The sequence below is a fragment of the Siphateles boraxobius genome, unplaced genomic scaffold (genome assembly GCF_051911475.1).
Source record: "Siphateles boraxobius isolate OS27281-9 unplaced genomic scaffold, OSU_SipBor_1 39, whole genome shotgun sequence".
Lineage (NCBI taxonomy): Eukaryota > Metazoa > Chordata > Actinopteri > Cypriniformes > Leuciscidae > Siphateles > Siphateles boraxobius.
Genome location: NW_027509019.1, coordinates 801,510 through 817,722, shown reverse-complemented (window position 1 = coordinate 817,722; position 16,213 = coordinate 801,510). Strand labels below are relative to the sequence as shown.

Sequence of the window (16,213 nt, the reverse complement as noted above, 5' to 3'; positions counted from 1 at the left end):
TTTAATTTGCCAAAAAATATGTGTTTTTAGTGAATGTAAATATCTGCTTAACATTGCATACTATTGCACTGCATTACCTCATCCCTTTGTATATATTGTATGTATATTGTATATTGCTCAATGTGTACATGTATAAATCTTGTAAATATATATAAAAATCCTGTAAATAATAACTTATTAGTACCTTTTTTGCTATATTTTCTGCTAAATTACTTAATAATTAATGTTTATTCTATTCTGTTTACCTTGTTACCTGTGTTATTGTTATTATGGTTGTGTTGTTTATTTATTTCTGATATGTAGATATATATTGTTGAACAAATCCTATAAATAATAACTTGGTACCTATTTTGCTATATTTTCTGCTAAATTACTTAATAATTAATGTTAATTCTATTCTGTTTACCTTGTTACCTGTTATTGTTATTATTGTTGTTGTTTATTTATTTCTGATATGTAGATAAATATTGTTGAACAAATCCTGTAAATTATAACTTATTAGTACCTATTTTGCTATATTTTCTGCTAAATTACTTAATCTTAATTCTATTCTGTCTTCCTTGTTACCTGTGTTATTGTTATTATTGTTGAGTTGTTTATTTATTTCTGATATGTAGATATATATTGTTGACCAAATTAAAAAAAATAATGTTTCCAAATATATGATTCCTCTCACTGCTGTTTCCCCATTTGTCCAATAGCCAAAGATAGGAAAAGGTAAAGTCTTAAAATCCATTAAGGCCCTTTTATGAGTACATTTTACATGCTTCCTTACAGGGCGAATAGGGCCTATAGAGTGGATAATATCATGAGCAAATTACACTTTGTTCAAGTAGCCTAATATAGTTAATTAGCTTTTTTAAGTGATCTTGCAAACATTGTAACTAAAAGTCTCAAGTTTATTTGTAAGTGCATCCATTTATACTTCAAACAGATATGAGCAAACACATTTATTTTATTACTTGTTTTTTATTGTTTTAATTGAAGCATTATGTTTGTTACATTACGTGACAGACATCATATTATACTTAATGAAGACCAAAATCTCTGACTTGAATGTTTTATTATCTTATTCACAAAAACATAAAAAAGATTAAAAAAAAAAAGAACAGTAAACCATTTTAGAGGTAAACAAGACTTAAGATATTGATGTCCTGAAGTGTGAAAACATATTTCCATTTGGCCCCTCCCCTCTCTCATCTCTCCTCCCCTCTCTCCTCCCTCCTGCTGATCTGTTTACTTTGTTTCCAAGGTGATCAGGACCCAGGATAAGGACTTGGAGGGGTCATGGGCCATTCCCAGGCATCCTCCCATCCAAGTACTAACCAGGCCCGACCCTGCTTAGCTTCCGAGATCAGACGAGATCGGGCGTGGTGGTATGGCCGTAAGTCAAAACTGCTGCCAAAATTGGGCTATTTAAAAGGTTAAACCATTAGTGAAGAAAACAAAAAAGCTCACAGCACCTGATATTCCCAGGCGGTCTCCCATCCAAGTACTAACCAGGCCCGACCCTGCTTAGCTTCCGAGATTGGACGAGATCGGGCGTGACTTTTTTTTTATTTTATTTTTTTATTAAGAAATTTCAATCAATAAAATACAATAAAAATAAATACAATAAAAAATACATATTTTCTTCTACATACATCTATACATCACATATCTTCCATTTACATACACATTTTTTTAAAAACTCCTTCACTTCCGGGCAGCTTCCACATTAAATCTTTTAAAACACAACAAACTTTTGGGGTAAAAACATCATAAAAAGCATGCACAATATTTTCACCTTTAAAATACAAATACAGTCTTTCCATATATAATTCAGTTTTCCTTTCAAACACAGTCCAAACATCCAACACAATTTTTTCCTTTTTAGCCACAGTTCTTCTCTCCCATATTGCACTTTTCATTAACATTACACACAGATTTATAAAACTTTTGTTCCCTTTCGTTGTCACTCCGAGTTACGTCGGATGACGACGAATGGGGTTTCGCTTATAAAGCCTATCAACTTTGAGTATTACAAAAGAGCCAATGGCAAAGAAATGCCATGGGTCTGCGGAATTTGCATAGCGTATCTCCGCCCTACCTCGTGGGTATAAAAGGAGGACGCCGGCAACATGCAGGTATGTTTTTCGCTTCGGAGCCAAGTTTTATTCTTCGTTCCACAAGCCATCTCTGAACTGTCAGCTTTACAGATGAGCGAGATTCTCTGGACAGGGATGACTGTCACTTTTCAGGAGATGGTAGCAGGACCACTCCTTCCCCCGGTGGAGGGCCGGGGGAGAATCTTTTGTTCTCCACTCCCCGCTGCTCACCCCCTGGTGGGCAGCACCCTAATGTGGTTAGAGAGAGAAGTGACATGTTCATCCCTGAGCACACAGAGTTCTCGGACGACACGGTGTGCCGCCCCCGAGCCGTGCACCCCTCGTCCGCCTCTGTTCTAGAGCCGGATGACAGCACGCGCCGTCCCCGGACCGTGCAGCTCTCGTCCCCCTCTGTCGCCAGCCCACTGGCAGAGCAGACCCCCGTGGAACGTTCGTCCTTCCCTGGTCTCCTCTGTCAGGACGCGTTCAATGACTATGCCCCCACACCGGGCCGCTATGCCGTCCACGTCCGGGACAGTCATTCCGCCTCGCTGCCCCACCGACGGGAAGTCTGTGGTTCGCATGACCCCGCTGGTACAGTTCTTGGGAGCCTGGCTAGAGCTTCCCAACCTGTCCCGCTGGGTCGCACGAACGATCAGGCTCGGCTACGCGATTCAGTTTGCGCGGTCTCCTCCCCGTTTCAGGGGAGTCCGCTCCACTTTGTTCGGTGGCAATGCCCCTATCATGAGAGCGGAGGTTGCCACCCTGCTGGCGAAGGGTGCGATCGAGACTGTCCCTCCAGCCGAAATGAGGTCCGGCTTCTACAGCCCGTACTTCATTGTCCCGAAGAAAACCGGTGGGTTAAGGCCAATCCTGGACCTGCGCGTGCTGAACCGCTCCCTTCACAGGCTGCCGTTCAAGATGCTCACTGCCAAGCGCATTTTTGAATGTGTACGGCCCCAGGATTGGTTTGCAGCGATCGACCTGAAGGACGCCTACATTCATCTCTCCATTCTCCCTCCTCACAGACCGTTCCTTCGGTTTGCTTTCGAGGGGCAGGCATATCAGTACGCGGTTCTCCTGTTCGGGCTAGCCCTGTCTCCTCGCGTCATCACGAAGATCGTTGAGGCAGCCCTTGTTCTCCTCTGAGAACACGGGGTTCGCATCCTGAACTATCTCGGCGACTGGCTGATCCTAGCCCACTCTCGAGATCAGGTTTGCGAACACAGGTATCTAGTGCTCCGGCACCTAGCCCGTCTGGGCCTTCGGGTCAACTGTGAGAAGAGCAAACTCTGCCCCGTGCAGAGGATCTCTTTTCTCGGTATGGAAATCGACTCGGTTGCCATGTCCGCGCAGCTTACGAGCAAGCGTGTGCAGTCACTGCTGACTTGTCTGAGACAGTTCGAGGGCAAGAGTGCGGTTCCACTGAAACTTTTTCAGAGGCTCCTGGGGCATATGGCATCTGCAACCGCGGTAACGCCGCTCGGATTGCTCCATATGAGACCGCTTCAGCTTTGGCTTCGCGACCGAGTCCCGAGGTGGGCATGGCAACACGGCACTTTCCGAGTACCAGTTACTCCGACCTGCCGTCAGACCTTCACCCCGTGGTCGAACCTCAGTTTTCTACGGGCCGGAGTGCCTCTGGAACGAGCTTCGCGGCATGTTGTTGTAATGACAGATGCCTCCTCCACAGGCTGGGGCGCCATGTGCAATGGACGTGCTGCCGCGGGCTCCTGGATAGGACCCCAGTGCCTATGGCACATCAATTGCCTTTCCGCACTAACTCAAAACGTGCGTACATGTACACCACCTCCTGACCTGGCGTAGGATTTGAGCGTGCCGTACGCCAACGTCCATATTGATAAATATCAAAGTCACCGTGGTTTTGGGTGTACGCTGGAAATTTGGTGTATGCACTTTTGATAAATGAGGGCCAGTGAGAGGTGCAGGAGCAGTGAGAGATGCAGGTGCAGTGAGAGGTCCAGGAGCAGTGAGAGATGCAGTGAGAGGTGCAGGAGCAGTGAGAGATGCAGGAGCAGTGAGAGATGCAGTGAGAGATGCAGGTGCAGTGAGAGGAGCAGGGCCAGGGAGAAGAGCAGGCCTAAATCATTTCAGTATACTCACCTTCGTGCCAGGATCAGTCGGAACTCCATTCCATCCAGGTGGGATGCTGTTTTTAACTTAGACATTTTCAGCGGTTGAATCCCCGTAATGATTAGGCGATTTCATCACATGTGGTGAAGTCCCACCTGCAACTTATTTGACGGGGTCCAAATAGGCTGTCCGTGGTCAATGCATTAACAGGTCATATTTCATAATTACAGTGGTTTTATGAGGTGAAACCTACTGTACACCACACAGGGGACACAATACAACACACTGATGTACATTAAAGCTAATAATTATACATAATTAGCATAAAAATGGACTGTCCACGGACAGCATTTAGGGCACCCGTCAAATAGGTTACAGATGGGATGCTGTTTTTGACTGTAACGCACTTAACGGGGTACTACGGACCCCAGTCTTTGTGGACCGTCTGAGGGGACCCTGAGGGGCCACAGATTTCAAATCGGAGCCATTCGGAGCTATTGGGACCGTTGCGTGGGGATGTCCACCAAGCGCCTATGAAAATGAATGGGATAAGTTGCACGTGACAGTGGCTCCCGTGCGGCCCCCGGGGGTCCGAGGGGCCCCAAACTCTACAAAAAGTTGCGTCAAGTGGCCCTCTGCGACAGTCAGAGGGCCGAGGCATGCCAAGTTTATTTTTAGCTATTTTTTATGCACCTCTCTGTCTCCCATTGATCTCTATGGGAGCATGTGTCTGCAAGGGTTAATTCAGCAGTTAGGATTAGACGGCCTACTAGGCTCAGGAAGCATCTAGAGCCACGATACTCTGGGGCCCGATTCGGGGGCCCGTGGCGGTCGTCCGTGACCAATCTCGAGGTCCTGCGAACTTTTGACCCCTTAGGGCGACTGTTTATTTGACGTCCCACGTGCAACTTATTCCATGGGGCTGTTGGTGGCCAATTAGCGCGAAAAAAGGTCAGAGGGACGCGGAACTCTAGAACCCGTCCCCGGGGCCCGTGACGAGACCCAGGTGTCGGTTTCGGGCCGATCGGGCGTTTCCTTCAAAGCGTTTGGCTGAAACACAAACCGATCTAGAACCACCAAACCCGTGATCTAGAACCGGGGGCCCCGGTTGACGCATACGTCAGTTTCGGGCCGATCGGACCTTTCTGTCCACCCTTCACCGAGGACATGGTCCAATTAGTGGCAGCCCTCTTGCACACACAGAAAGACATATGCTCAGTAGGACCAAAAGTGAGGAGATTTTTGCACAAAAAAATTATACACTTGGAACCGATCTTGAACCCTGCGATCCGGGATCTAGAACCAGGGGCCCCTCGACTACCAGGGCGGCGAATTTGGAGGCGGTGCGACCTTTCGACCCCTGTATTTCCGCCCTCCCACGTGCAACTTATTCAGTTTTAACTTCACAGGAGCTTCCAGGTCAAGGGGGGCTTTTTTCGGCCAAACGAGCAGTTTTGGGCACGGAACTCTAGAACCCGTCCCCGGGGCCCGTGAAGGGACGCATATGTCAGTTTCGGGCCGATCGGGCGTTTCCTTCGAACCGTTTTGCTGAAACACATACTTAGAACCGATCTAGAACCACCAAACCCGTGATCTAGAACCGGGGGCCCCCGGACTACCGCCGTGCCGAATTTGGGGCCGCTGCGACCTTTCGACCCCTTTTGGCCCCTGTTTATTTGACGTCCCACGTGCAACTTATTCCATGGGGCTGTTGGTGGCCAATTAGCGCGAAAAAAGGTCAGAGGGACGCGGAACTCTAGAACCCGTCCCAGGGGCCCGTGACGGGACGCATACGTCAGTTTCGGGCCGATCGGGGGTTTCCTTCGAACCGTTTTGCTGAAACACATATTTGGAACCGATCTAGAACCACCAAATGGGAAGGAGCCATCTTCTAAAAGCACATGTGCCTCATCAATAGGTTTCTGTAGTGTAGTGGTCATCACATTCGCCTAACACGCGAAACCGAGCAGAAACAGTGGTTGGATTCTGACAGAAAATTTTAACTGTTTGCCACGCTAGGTGGGTGCAGCGATCATTTCCTTTATATGCTTTTTAATAAGCGTGCACCTAAAGATTTATGTCTGCAACCTGAAGACGTGTTTCCGTAGTGTAGTGGTTATCACGTTCGCCTCACACGCGAAAGGTCCCCAGTTTGAAACTGGGTGGAAACTGTGGGTGGTATTTGCAAAAATTTCGTATGCGATTTTCTGTTGAGCAGGTCAGTACACTTGCAGGGATGTTTGTGGTTTAATCTCTTTAGAAAAGGACAAAAATAAAACAAATGACCATTGAGGTTTCCTGTACAGTAATATAAAATGTTCGGTCTGCCAACAAAATTAGCAGCTTTTTGCCATGTTAAAAACACTGGGCAGTCTATAGTTTCAGTCGCTTTTGAACAAGCGTACCCTAAAAGCGGTGGGACTGATGTCCATATCAAGTTTCCGTAGTGTAGTGGTTATCACGTTTGCTTTACACGCGAAAGGTCCTCAGTTCAAAACTGGGTGGAATCAAGTGGTGGCATTTTAAATTTAATGCTCCAATTCGCTACAAAACCCTTGCTTTTGAGACAGGTGAAGGCCATCGTACCAAGGATCTGTAGGCAGACTGCCATGCCTGTGGGTGGTTTTTGCAAAAATTTCATATGCGATTTTCTGTTGAGCAGGTCAGTACAAAATAAAACAAATGACCGTTGAGGTTTCCTGTACAGTAATAAAAAATGTTTGGTCTGCAACAAAATTAGCAGCTTTTTGCCATGTTTAAAACACTGGGCAGTCTATAGTTTCAGTCGCTTTTGAACAAGCGTACCCTAGAAGAGGTGAGACGGACGTCCAAATCAAGTTTCCGTAGTGTAGTGGTTATCACGTTGGCTTTAAACGCGACAGGTTCTTAGTTCAAAACTGGGCCGAAACAAGTGGATAAATTTTAAATATAAATGCTGCAATTCGCTACAAAACCCTTACTTTTAAGACAGGTGAAGGCCATCGTACCCAGGAACTGTAGGCAGATTGCCATGCCGAATAACCTCTGTTTTGTTGTTTGTGGAATTTACAAACTGTCACACTGCTTGCAGAGCAGATTATGGGAAGGAGGGATCTTCTAAAAAGCACACTCTCCATCAGTAGGTTTCTGTAGTGTAGTGGTCATCACATTCGCCTAACATGCGAATGGTCCTCGGTTCGAAACTGAGCAGAAACAGTGGTTGGATTCTGACAGAAAATTTAAACTGTTTGCCACGCTAGGTGGGTGCAGCGATCATTTCCTTTATATGCTTTTTAATAAGCGTGCACCTAAAGATTTATGTCTGCAACCTGAAGGCGTGTTTCCGTACTGTAGTGGTTATCACGTTCGCCTCACATGCGAAAGGTCCCCAGTTCGAAACTGGGTGGAAACTGTGGGTGGTTTTTGCAAAAATTTCGTATGCGATTTTCTGTTGAGCAGGTCAGTACACTTGCAGGGATGTTTGTGCTTTAATCTCTTTAAAAAAGGAAAAAAATTAAACAAATAACCATTGAGGTTTCCTGTACAGTAATATAAAATGTTCGGTCTGCCAACAAAATTAGCAGCTTTTTGCCATGTTAAAAACACTGGGCAGTCTATAGTTTCAGTCGCTTTTGAAGAAGCGTACGCTAGAAGCGGTGGGACTGACTTGCAAATCAAGTTTCCATAGTGTAGTGGTTATCACGTTTGCTTTACACGCGAAAGGTCCTCAGTTCAAAATTTGGTGGAAACAAGTGGAGGCATGTTAAATACAAATGCTGCAATTCGCTACAAAACCCTTACTTTTGAGACAGGTGAAGGCCATCGTACCAAGGAGCTGTAGGCAGACTGCCATGCCGAATGACCTCTGTTCTGTTGTTTGTGGAATTCACAGACTGTCACACTGCTTGCATGTGCCTCATCAATAGGTTTCTGTAGTGTAGTGGTCATCACGTTCGCCCAACACGCGAAAGGTCCTCGGTTCGAAACCGAGCAGAAACAGTGGTTGGATTCTGACAGAAAATTTTAAGTGTTTGCCACGCTAGGTGGGTGCAGCGATCATTTCCTTTATATGCTTTTTAATAAGTGTGCACCTAAAGATTTATGTCTGAACCTGAAGACGTGTTTCTGTAGTGTAGTGGTTATGACGTTCGCCTCACACGCGAAAGGTCCCCAGTTCGAAACTGTGCGGAAACTGTGGGTGATTTTTGCAAAAAGTTCGTATGCGATTTTCTGTTGAGCAGGTCAGTACACTTGCAGGGATGTTTGTGGTTTAATCTCTTTAGAAAAGGAAAAAATATAAACAAATGACCATTGAGGTTTCCTGTACAGTAATATAAAAGGTTTTGAGGTTTCCTGTACAGTAATATAAGATGTTCAGTCTGCCACTAGCAGCTTTTTGCCATGTTAAAAACACTGGGCAGTCTATAGTTTCAGGCGCTTTTGAACAAGCGTAGCCTAGAAGCAGTGGGACTGACTTGCACGTCAAGTTTCCATAGTGTAGTGGTTATCACGTTTGCTTTACACGCGAAAGGTCCTCAGTTCAAAACTGGGGGGAAACAAGTGGATGCATTTTAAATATAAATGCTGCAATTCGCTACAAAACCCTTACTTTTGAGACAGGTGAAGGCCATCGTACCAAGGAGCTGTAGGCAGACTGCCATGCCGAATGACCTCTGTTCTGTTGTTTGTGGAATTCACAGACTGTCACACTGCTTGCAGAGCAGATTATGGGAAGGAGGCATCTTCTAAAAAGCACATCCGTCTCAACAATAGGTTTCTGTAGTGTAGTGGGCATCATATTCGCCTAACACGCGAAAGGTCCTCGGGTCGAAACCGAGCAGAAACAGTGGTTGGATTCTGACAGAAAATTTAAACTCTTTGCCACGCTAGGTGGGTGCAGCGCTCATTTCCTTTATATGCTTTTTAATAAGCGTGCACCTAAAGATTTATGTCTGCAACCTGAAGACGTGTTTGTAGTGTAATGGTTATCACATTCGCCTCACACGCGAAAAGTCCCCAGTTCGAAACTGTGGGTGGTTTTTGCAAAAATTTTGTATGCGATTTTCTGTTGAGCAGGTCAGTACACTTGCAGGGATGTTTGTGGTTTAATCTCTTAGAAAAGGACAAAAATAAAACAAATGACCATTAGGGTTTCCTGTACAGTAATATAAAATGTTCAGTCTGCCAACAAAATTAGCAGCATTTTGCCATGTTAAAAACACTGGGCAGTCTATAGTTTCACTCGCTTTTGAACAAGCGTACGCTAGAAGCGGTGGGACTGACTTACAAATCAAGTTTCCGTAGTGTAGTGGTTGTCACGTTTGCTTTACACGCGAAAGGTCCTCAGTTCAAAACTGGGTGGAAACAAGTGGATGCATTTTAAATATAAATGCTGCAATTCGCAAAAAAACCCTTACTTTTGAGACAGGTGAAGGCCATCGTACCAAGGAGCTGTAGGCAGACTGCCATGCCGAATGACCTCTGTTCTGTTGTTTGTGGAATTCACAGACTGTCACACTGCTTGCAGAGCAGATTATGGGAAGGAGGCATCTTCTAAAAAGCCATGTGCCTCATCAATAGGTGACTGTAGTGTAGTGGTCATCACGTTCGCCTAACACGTGAAAGGTCCTCGGTTCGAAACCGAGCAGAAACAGTGGTTGGATTCTGACAGAAAATTTAAACTGTTTGCCACGCTAGGTACTAGCAGCGCTCAGTTCCTTTATATGCTTTTTAATAATTGTGCGCCTAAAGATTTATGTCTGCAACCTGAAGACGTGTTTGTAGTGTAGTGGTTATCACGTTCGCCTCACACGCGAAAAGTCCCCAGTTCGAAACTGGGCGGAAACTGTGGGTGGTTTTTGCAAAAATTTCGTATGCGATTTTCTGTTGAGCAGGTCAGTGCACTTGCAGGGATGTTTGTGGTTTAATCTCTTTAGAAAAGGATAAAAATAAAACAAATGACCATTGAGGTTTCCTGTACAGTAATATAAAGTGTTCTATTAATTATGCATAATTAGCCTAAATATGGACTGTCCATGAACAGCCTATTTGGACCCCGTCAAATAAGTTGCAGGTGGGACTTCACCACATGTGATGAAATCGCCTAATCATTACGGGGATTCACCCGCTTAAAATGTCTAAGTTAAAAACAGCATCCCACCTGTAGCTTATTCGACAGGGTCCAAATAGGCTGTTCATGGACAGTCCATATTTAGGCTAATTATGCATAATTAATAGCTTTAATGTACATCAGTGTGCTGTAGTGTGTCCCCAGTGTGGTTTACAGTAGGTTTGACCACATAAAACCATTGTAATTATGAGATATGACCTATTAATGCATTGACCACGGACAGCCTATTTGGACCCCGTCAAATAAGTTACAGGTGGGCCCTTACTTTGCCCACCTGTAACTTATTTTACAGGGTCCAAATAGGCTGTCTGTGGACAGTCCATTTTTAGGCTACAGTGGGCCCTTAACTTGCCCACCTGTAACTTATTTGACAGGGTCCAAATAGGCTGTTCGTGGACAGTCCATTTTTAGGCTAATTATGCATAATTGATAGCTTTGATGTACATCAGTGTGTTGTATTGTGGCCCCTGTCTAGTGTACATTAGTTTTTACCTAATAAAACCATTGTAATTATGAAATATGACCTATTAATGCATTGACCACGGACAGCCTATTTGGACCCCGTCAAATAAGTTACAGGTGGGCCCTTACTTTGCCCACCTGTAACTTATTCGACAGGGTCCAAATAGGCTGTTCATGGACAGTCCATATTTAGGCTAATTATGCATAATTAATAGCTTTAATGTACATCAGTCTGTTGTATTGTGTCCCCTGTGTAGTGTACAGTAGGTTCCACCTCATAAAACCACTGTAATTATGAAATATGACCTGTTAATGCATTGACCACGGACAGCCTATTTGGACCCCGTCAAATAAGTTACAGGTGGGCCCTTACTTTGCCCACCTGTAACTTATTTGACAGAGTCCCTGTAAGCTGTCCATGGACATGCCATTTTAAGTCTAATAATGCATAGTTCTTCTGATGGGACACATAGGCCATTCGTGGCCACACAGGCGGTCAGTGGGATGAATAGGCCGTTCGTGGTCTCATAGGTGCACAGTGGGATGAATAGGCTGTTCGTGGTCACACAGGCGGTTAGGGGGATGAATAGGCTGTCCGTGGTCACGGGGCGGGGCCACGGGCCGTCACTTAGATTGGCCGTGGACAGACGGGCCGTTCGTGGTCAAACAGGCTGTCAGTGGGACGAATAGGCTGTCCGTGGTAACTGGGCGGGGCCACGGGCCGTCACTTAGATTGGCCGTGGACGGACGGGCCGTTCGTGGTCAAGCAGGCTGTCAGTGGAACGAACAGGCTGTCCGTGGTCACTGGGCGGGGCCACGGGCCGTCACTTAGATTGGCCGAGGACAAACGGGCCGTTCGTGGTCAAACAGGCTGTCAGTGGGACGAATAGGCTGTCCGTGGTCACTGGGCGGGGCCACGGGCCGTCACTTAGATTGGCCGTGGACAGACGGGCCGTTCATGGTCAAACAGGCTGTCAGTGGGACGAATAGGCTGTCCGTGGTCACTGGGCGGGGCCATGGGCCGACACTTAGATTGGCCGTGGACGGACGGGCCGTTCGTGGATACATAGGCTGTCGGTGGGACGAATAGGCTGTCCGTGGTCACTGGGCGGTCGGTGGGATGAATAGGCCTTTCGTGGTCACATAGGTGGTCGGTGGGATGAATAGGCTGTTCGTGGTCACACAGGCGGTTAGGGGGACGAATAGGCTGTTCGTGTCAGTGGGCGGGGCCAGGGGCCGTCACTTAGGTTGGACGTGGGCGAAAAGGCCGTTCGTGGTCACACAGGCGGTTAGGGGGACGAATAGGCTGTTCGTGTCAGTGGGCGGGGCCGTCACTTAGGTTGGCCGTGGGCGAAAAGGCCGTTCGTGGTCACACAGGCGGTCGGTGGGACGAATAGGCTGTTCGTGTCAGTGGGCGTGGCCAGGGGGCTGTTCGCAGGTCAAAGGTGGGACGGACGGGCGCTCCGTGGTCGGTAGGTGCGGTCAGGGAATTTCGCGAAAGGGCGGTCAGGGGGATGCGCGTGCGCTCCGTGGACGCCCGCCCGCAACCTTTTCGGCGCGCGTCGAATCGACTGAGGGCGGTCGGCGAGTCGCCCCCCTGTGCCCGACGCCCGTATCGCGAGCGAGGGGGCCGGATTTCGCCGGGCTCCCGACTTCCGTAGTGTAGTGGTTATCACGTTTGCTTTACACGCGACAGGTCCTCAGTTCAAAACTGGGCAGAAACAAGTGGAGGCATTTTAAATTTAATGCTCCAATTCGCTACAAAACCCTTGCTTTTGAGACAGGTGAAGGCCATCGTACCAAGGAGCTGTAGGCAGACTGCCATGCCGAATGACCTCTGTTCTGTTGTTTGTGGAATTCACAGACTGTCACACTGCTTGCAGAGCAGATTATGGGAAGGAGCCATCTTCTAAAAAGCACATGCCATGATATCACGTTCGCTTTACACGCAAAGGTCTTCAGTTCAAAACTGGGCGGAAACAAGTGGAGGCATGTTAAATATAAATGCTGCAATTCGATACAAAACCCTTACTTTTAAGACAGGTGAAGGCCATCGTACCCAGGAGCTGCAGGCAGATTGCCATGCCGAATAACCTCTGTTCTGTTGTTTGTGGAATTTACAAACTGTCACACTGCTTGCAGAGTAGATTATGGGAAGGAGCCATCTTCTAAAAAGCACATGCTCTATCAATAGGTTTCTGTAGTGTAGTGGTCATCACGTTCGCCTAACACGCGAAGGTCAGTCGCATGTAGGTGTAGAGTGTTGCTAGCCAATAAAAACGCAGGAAATTCCAGGGAGGCGGGCCTGAAAAAATACATGAAATTACAGGTTCGAGTCCCGTCTCGACCACAAACACCATAAAGTGTATCTAGATTAAAAAATGATTAGAAACTCATGTTAAGTACGATTTATATATAATAAACTAACTTTGTGCACAAAATAGAATGAAACGTGTAAGATTTGTTATTGTGTAGGATGTACAAAATGTACAATTACCTTAATAAACATTTACATTATAATAGGGTATAGTTTTCTTTAATATAGAAAATATTTGAATGTGAATAATTGTAAAGAACATTTCGATAATGTTTTAGACCTTTACATTTTACATTGAGATATTTATATTATATTTGTTTAACTATGTACAGAAATCCAATATATATATGAAATATAACCAGTAAACACCAAATAGTAAGTTTCTCGTTTTATTTATAGTACAAAAATATACATATTATTATGTAAAACTAAAAAAGGTAATGTATTAAATACTTATAGAGTAAACAACAATAACATTAATAATAATAATAAAATATAAAGCTGTGGAGAACATAGGAAAAAAACAAGATTTTTTAAATCAAATAATTATGTAGTGTTTAATGATAACAGTTATTAACATTTAGTGTTTACACATCTGAGCAAGATAACATAATGCAAGTCAATAAAATTTGCTTTAAAAACACTAAAGTACTATGCAAACAAGGACAAAACTGTTTGATTTTAATGAACAATGGAAATAAATTATATTGATAGATTATAGATTAAACAACAGCAATAATAATATCTAAAGTTGAGGAGAACAGGAAAAAACAAGAAAAAAAGTATTTTAAATTAAACAATTATGTACAGAGTATAATAGTACCAGTGCTTAACATTTAGTGTTTTTCAAATCTGAGCAAGATAAAATAATGCAAGTCAATATATGAACTTAAAAAAACACTAAAATACAATCCAATACAATAAAATACAATACTTTTGTTATTTTAATGAACAAATGGAAATAAATTAAATATAAAAAATATATATAAAAAAAAAAAATATATATATATATATATACATTAAAAGTGCAATAATATGTATATACATATATGCATAACATTGTGCAAGGAATGTCTTTGTGCTATAAACAGTATTTGAGGTCTGGGCATGTCATTTGTCAGTGAAGTCATTTTTTCTTTTCCTCAATCCACCTCTGCTTCTCAGCCTCATAGAATGGAGACTGCTGAAAGTCTTTCCATGAAATGTCTGCACTCATTCCCTGAGCCTGATAAAGGGAAAACACTTTAGCAGGACAGTAAATGTATTTACCTGCCACTGCAGGGAAACCAGTGTGAATATGAGGACTGTTGGGTGCTTGTTTCAGTGGCAGGTGGCAGAATCTGCACAGACGACCAGTAGGATGCTCCACTACTGACTTTCTCTTGCTTCTCTCCTCAATCACCCTCCTATTTACTGCCCCTCTCTGCTTCGAGGACTCCAGTTCTCGCTGAAAAAAAGGAGTCTCTGCAAAGTCTTCAAGGGGCATTCTGGGGTTGGTCAGGCCCTCTGCTGAATATGTGTCAAAAACATTCTTGGGGCAGTAGAAGTATTTAACATCACCACCTTGATAAAAGAAATGTATTGAGGTGCCATCACCCATGTATCGAGACTTAGGCTGACCACAGGCTAAACAGGATCTAGTGTGCTTTTTTTGCAGCATATGCTGTTGTTCCACCTGTCGACCACCTGTCTTAATGGGTCCAGTCCGAGCAGCACAGGGAGAAGCAGCTAAAGGCAGTGGTGGTGTGCTTGGCAGTTCTAAAAGAGATTCACAAAATTATTAAACGAAGTATTTGTTTTGTGTGCATAGATTAGGCAAACAGATTACACACATTGGCGCCTGTATGAATAATATAATTACCTGTATCTAAAAGAAACTCCTCAGATGTTTTTTCCTTCACTGTCACAGCACTCGGAGTGGAAAAACATTGAAAAATGAAAGTCTGGGGGGTGGCCTCTGGTTCAGCAGCAAGAGGGGTCTCAGCAGAAGAGGAATCCTCTAAGCATTTCTGAAATTCAGCAGAATTAGTGTAATATTACACTATTTATACACTTTACACTTTATAAATTATAAAGTATTTGTTTTTTTAAAAAAAGTCTGTTATCAAAGAACTTTAAAGGCTTACCTGAGATGGAAATGAGAACTCAGTGCCAGATGAAGACTCTTCTTGCATCCCTAGGTCTGTCTTCCTGCTTTTGTGTTTGTCAAAGTCAAGAGGCACAGGTCGACAGCCTGGCTCCACATATTGTAGGCCAAACCTCTCTCTTGTGTCCCAGCTGGAGATGTGGAAGGCTGGATATTTGGGTTGCCCAGTCACTCTTATAGATGCCCTATTTAACTCCATCATCAAAACAGGGTCAAACACTCCAGGTAAGACAAGCCCAGGCTGTTTCAGGTCCACCAGCCGCTGATAATTCCAGCGTGCGACACCAGTCATACCCTGCGCCTGGAACAGCTCAGGAGAGACGCGATTACCCGTTACCCACTGAGCCTGGGGGAAATGAAACCCCTCTTGCTGTGAAGTACCTCTGACAGGGATCCAGATGGCCACAGCAGCTCCTTCACCCTTGACATGATTCAGTTGTAGCGTTCCACCATGTCTGTAGAGGATTTCTTCCTCCACCTCAGGGTCACTCAGGCAGCCTCTAAGGATGTGGATACGCTGAATCCACCAAAATTTTAGCATCGAGGGTTTAAAAAGGAAGATGTTGTTGGGATCCTTTGCAAGATGGAAATGGTGAAGTACTTCTTCCACTCTTTGGACCAGCTCTCTAGGATGTGGCACTTTTGTCCTGCAGTGCGCTCTGATGTGCTGCTTTGTGGGATTAGCAGGCTCAATTCCACAGAACTTGTATGCGTTCCTCAGTTTCTCCAGGTCACTCTGATCTACTACAGAGAAGGCAGAAGAGAGGAACTGGCAGAACGAGCTATACAGAGGATGGTTCTCCGAAACACATTCCCTGGTGAATCGCCGCATACAGTTAAACAAGTCTAGTTTAACCACCATGTCCTCATTGTACTTCTGGCAAGCGGCATTTACATTCTTTAGGTTTCCTGATGTAACCTCTGCCACAGTAGCTTCAGTGGTCCTCCAAGCTTCCCACTGCTGGTGCTCATACTGTCCTGGGTCCATCACTCTGAAA

The 16,213-nt window shown here is 44.9% G+C and overlaps 4 non-coding genes across 4 annotated transcripts; all 4 read left to right on the top strand.

Annotated features, from left to right (window-relative positions):
* The first annotated feature begins 6,279 nt into the window (after positions 1-6,279).
* trnav-cac (transfer RNA valine (anticodon CAC)) lies at positions 6,280-6,352 on the top strand. Its single transcript has one exon. It is a non-coding gene; the product is annotated as a tRNA-Val (tRNA).
* A 951-nt stretch (positions 6,353-7,303) lies between these two features.
* Positions 7,304-7,376, top strand: trnav-aac (transfer RNA valine (anticodon AAC)). The gene has a single exon. It is a non-coding gene; the product is annotated as a tRNA-Val (tRNA).
* A 123-nt stretch (positions 7,377-7,499) lies between these two features.
* On the top strand, positions 7,500-7,572 carry trnav-cac (transfer RNA valine (anticodon CAC)). The gene has a single exon. It is a non-coding gene; the product is annotated as a tRNA-Val (tRNA).
* Positions 7,573-8,086: 514 nt separating this feature from the next.
* trnav-aac (transfer RNA valine (anticodon AAC)) lies at positions 8,087-8,159 on the top strand. The gene has a single exon. It is a non-coding gene; the product is annotated as a tRNA-Val (tRNA).
* The last annotated feature ends 8,054 nt before the right edge of the window (positions 8,160-16,213 follow it).